The sequence below is a fragment of the Trichosurus vulpecula genome, chromosome 3, assembly GCF_011100635.1.
Source record: "Trichosurus vulpecula isolate mTriVul1 chromosome 3, mTriVul1.pri, whole genome shotgun sequence".
Lineage (NCBI taxonomy): Eukaryota > Metazoa > Chordata > Mammalia > Diprotodontia > Phalangeridae > Trichosurus > Trichosurus vulpecula.
Window position 1 is genome coordinate 406,381,847 of NC_050575.1, and position 5,129 is coordinate 406,386,975.

Genomic DNA, 5,129 nt, shown 5'->3' on the forward strand with positions numbered 1-5,129 from the left:
CTATCACATACCTGTTCCCCTACAATAAGTGAAAAATCATATACCTGTCATAGGCCAAAATTAAGTCCTCCAGCAGAGTACAAATAACCCACTTTTCTCTGCTTCACTGGAGGTGCAGTCTTCACACAATGCTGTGTATCTGCCTCAGGAAGCCTATTATCATATAACAATGGGTGACCATGTGCTGAATCTGAGCCTAGACAGAACCATGATTGACTTTGACAGGAAACCAGGACTCCTTAATCTGCAAACTGTCTCCCTTCCTCCCTTCTGTCTCATCCTTTCCTTTCTTTTCTTCAGATTTTTTTGATCCTTTTCTGTCTTCATATACTGAGAACTCTTTTCTATGGTCAAGTCCCCTATGAGAAAAAAAGCCACATGGGATTCTTCCAGATGTAGCTAATCTAGAAATCGAGAACAGTCAAAGCAGTCAAAGGTCAGTACAGGACAGACTGGCCAAGCGCCTAAAGGAGACTTGCCTCACATTTATGTAATCCTGAAAGTCTATCCTCACACAGTCAACAGCCTGGTGTAGGCCTTGTGCCCGGACTATTGCAAGAGCCTGCTTGCTGGTTGTGCTTCCTATTTCAAGTCTCTCCCCACTTCAGTATATCCTCTATTCAGCTCTCAAATTTACTTTCCTAATGTGTAGCTCTGATTCTTTCTTGGTCTCTCTCCCCTCCCTTTCTCCTTCTGTCCATCTCTCTGTCTCAAATGGCTCATTATTACCTCTAGGATCAAATACAAAAACTCTTTACTTTTGAAGCCCTTCCTATCTTTCCAGGCTTCTTACCCTTTGCTCCTCCCTGTGTGCTCTACCCAGCTCCATGCCTTTTCACTGGCTGGCCTTCGTGCCCTCACCCTCCTGGTTTCTTTGGCTTTTTTCAAAATTCATCTCAAATCTCACTTTTTAAAAGGAACTTTTCCTCTTGCTCCCCTCCCCCGCATCTCCCTCTGAAATCACCTCCAATGTACACTGTGTGTGTCTTGTACAAGTTGTTAGCATGTTTTTCTCTCCAATTACAATAGGAGCTTTGAGAGGTGGGAATGTTTTTGTTTCTGCCTTCCTTTTTACTCCCAGGGCTTAGCACAGTATCTGTACATACTTAAGAGCCTAATAAATGCATATTGATTGACTGTCTTCTATTGGCTAGATGGCTGATGGAGGTGACAGGTGCCACTTTTTGCCCTTTTTTTTGTTCTTCCTTAGAATTTCTGTCTCCTTTCCCTAATGACCTACCTTGCCATTTACTTCTTACTGTAACTTGTGAAAATAGGGACATTTCTTTACTGTGAGGTTTGTGTGCTGTACAGGCCTGAATTTATAAGAGGCACAATGCACCTTCATTTCAACCAATTAAATCAGATCATGTATACAAAAATTGTATGTGCCAATAAACCCTAAAAAAACAGAATTAAACAGAAAAGCAGTTCAGAAGCTGCCACAAACAGGTATTCTTTTTAAAAAGCTTCTGGCCAAGTTAAATTTAACATAAGCTTTTAAACAAACTCTGCAGCTCTGGATCTCCTTGAGGGCAGGGGCTGTTCTGGCCTCCCTATGCAGTGAGGTGGGCAGTGCCACAGGATAACCTGAGTTCAATTCCAGCCTTGGAAACTTACTAGTTGTGTGACCCTATTTGCCTTCCTCTTCTGTAAATGAGTTGGGGAAAGAAATGGCAAAGCATTCCATTATCTTTGTGAGTATCGGAGAGTCCGACTGGACTGAACAACAAATGTTGTATGACACGTAGTAAGCACTTAATAAATGCTAACTTGTTGACTTGAATTCATACATAATCTTTTCATTTCGGAATGTTTGTAGCTGTTGGTGATAAAAAGGAAAAAAATGCATATGAAACTGCTTTGAACACTGAACAGCACTATAAAAATGTTGATGTTATCATTTCTAATTATTAACCTAGATGTCAGACACTCTTTAGCCATTCGTTGCTAATAGCAATGGAATGAAAGTAATAGCATGTGCCACCGGATATCATTGGTCAGCCTGAGGAAGCATGATGGCAGGGGAAAGGGAGAGGGGAAAAAGAAGAGGAAGGAGGGAAGGGGAGAAGACAAACATGACAGAGGAAGAAAACAGTGCCGTAGGATAGTAGAGGGCCACCAGCACCTGCCTCAGGTGCCCCTTAGTGGCACCTTGGCCCCAGGCTGCTGGCTGAATCCTACATTAAGCTCTTAAGGCCATCAAATCCAATTGCTTCATGTTACTGATAGGGAAACTGAGGCCCAGAGTGGTGGTGACTAAATGATAGCTGGTATAAGACCTCTAGCTCCAGGGTCTCCACACTATGTCAGTTTTATTTGACTCTGACACCTCCAGGTCAGCATGTTCCTCCATGGCAGCAATCAGCCCGGATGCTTCCAGTCAACACTTCTCAAATATCTCTGTGAGGGAAGGGCTTTAGGAAAATACTTTTGTAAAAGCCTTCTCATTGGTCTTCCTGCCTCAAGTTATTTCTCGCTCCAACACACCCTGCACTCAGCAGCCAGTGATGACCGGGTCACCTCCCTACTCAATCAATTCGAGAGGCTCCCACCAGGATCAAGCATTAACTCCTCTGTTTGGCATTTACAGCCCTTCAAAACCGGGCCCCTTCCTAAAGTTCTTGTCTTCTTATACCTTATTTCCCTCCCTCCCCTGCCCTATAATCTAGTTACATTGACCATTTGCTGTGTCTCCCACACAACACTCCATTTCCCACTTCCACTCCTTTGCATTGGCTGTCCCCCATGCCTGATGTCCTCAGCTGCTGTGCTTTGTCTTTGAGACTGAGTTCCATCCACTATTTATATTGTATGTACCTAGTTAGTTACATACATACTCTCCCTGATTAGAATGTAAGGTTTTTCTACCCTCAGCAATTAACTATGTGCCTGGCATATAGTAAGCACTTAATAAATGCCTTTTAATTGGTTTACTATAAAATGAAAGGGTGTGACTAGAATGACCTCAAAGACCCCTGGAAGCTCTTGATCTATAATCCTATGAATTGTGTGTGAGGAGTGAGGGGAGAAACAAATGCTGCATAAGGAACAGTGACAAACAATGATCCCTCCCATTTCTTTGCACACTAGGAAGTCTGCAAAGTTCCTCCCTTATATCTGCCCTGGGAGCAAGGCCAAGCAAGTATTATTATTGCCAATTCATAGCTAAAGATAGTGATGCTCCAAGTAATTAAATGACTTACTTAAGGTAATGTAGGATTCAAATCCAGATCTACCTCTCTTGCTGCATGCACAGAGATTACTCTTATGATAAAATATGACTTGCCCCAGTTAACCTGACCCATATTTCATAACATACTTAATGGCCATTGTGTTCTAGGAGAATTAGTCACCATTCCTCTTATTTATGTAACCTTTGTGATGGTGATTCTCATGACTTGAAGATCCTGAGTAGGCCTGGGAGAATTTTCTCACTTTTTTGGACTTGCAACCTCAGCAAAGGCACAGTGGATACAGAGATAGCCTTGGAGTCAGGAAGTCTTGGGTTCAAATTCTGCTCCTGTTACAGACTGACTATATGACTCTGAACACCGCCCCCCCCCCCCATTTCCTTTTCTAGCTCATTTTACAGATGAGGAAACTGAGGCAAACAGGGTGGGTCACACAGCCAGCAAGTGTCTGAGACCACATAGGAACTCAGATCTTCCTGACTCTAGGCCTGGCATTCTTACTACCTCACCACCTGGCTGCCCTGAAATTTAGAGGTCTTGGGTTCAAATCTGCTACCTCCTGGGGTTTTTTTTTAATTGGTCAAGTCATTTAAGCTGTAGGCCTTGGTTTCCTCTTTTGTAGAACAAAGGGTTTGACTAGATGGCCTCTAAATCTTAAGATCCTCTGTCCCCTGATCTCTGCCCTATCCTGAGTTGGACCCCAGGGCTACTGTGATATTTAAGAAGTTGGAGACACGGTTGCTGGGTAATTAGTCATTTAATTAATAACGCTAGCATTTTGTCAATAAAAGGATTGGTCATTTTGGGGGGGAGGAGATGGAAGTCACTGGGGAGGGGATTACTAATGTAAAACTATAAAGGGAATCTCTATAAAGCATGGATATAACTTATTCCCTTGATCACCTTTAAGCCTCCACTTCCCCGATCCCTGGGCTGATAGTTAAACTCTCCTCCCCGCGGGGAAACAGGGATTCCATGCCTTCCTTGCAGCCCCCACCCCACCCTAACAGTACCAACCACGTGCATTTTCCTCCACTTGGAATGCTGACTCCTCGAGGTCGGACTGCTTTGGACGCTTGTATCTACGATAAGCGTAGAGCCTGGCACATAATAAATACTTTCCCCCCTTCATTTGTTCAGCGCTCTATGTTAGTGGTTATTACTTAATTACTTAAAAAACAGGCTCGGGGCCTACAACAGAAAGGGGATTTCAACTCTGGTCAACAACCGCTTGGGATAACAAGAACCATCATTTACAAAGCACCTTCAAGGTGTGCAAAGCATTTTGCAAATGTTATGTTTTATCCTAGTAACAACCCTGAGAGGTAGGCGCCATTATCCCCATTTCGCAGAGGAGAAAACTGAGGCTGAGAGGTTGCTATTAGCGCTAAGCGCTTTACAATAATTATCTCAGGGTGAGTGCGGGGTGCTGGAGTCCGGCCGGGTGCTCTTCCCACCGAGGGCACGCAAGCACGCCAAAACAGGGCTAGTCCTCAGGGGGCTCGCCCCTTCATGGGCGGGGGCACCGGCGGCTGGATCAAAGTCCCTCACTCAAATGCACCTGCTGCGCACCCGGGCTGTCGGCATCTGTAGGGCATGCGCGTAGCTGCGCGCAGCGGCTCTGGCTCGCAGGCTCCAGGAGCAAAGCTTCAGCGCCGACGCCGCCTAGGGGTCCGAGCACGTGAGCCGGTGTTCGCAGACCCGGATAGGATAAGCGGGGGCGGGCGCCGGACAGCCGCGAGGCTGCAGGCGCGCTGCTTTCTGGGGCTGGTAGTCCGAGCTCCCGGGCGACCGCGGGGTCGGCCCCTCGTCCGAACTACATTTCCCAGCAGCGCCGGCTCGGGCGGCGCCCTCCCTCCGGCCGGGGCCCGACTTCCGGGGAGGTCTGGGGCGGAGCGAGCAGAGGCAGGCGCGGCTGGGCCGGCGGTGGCAGGG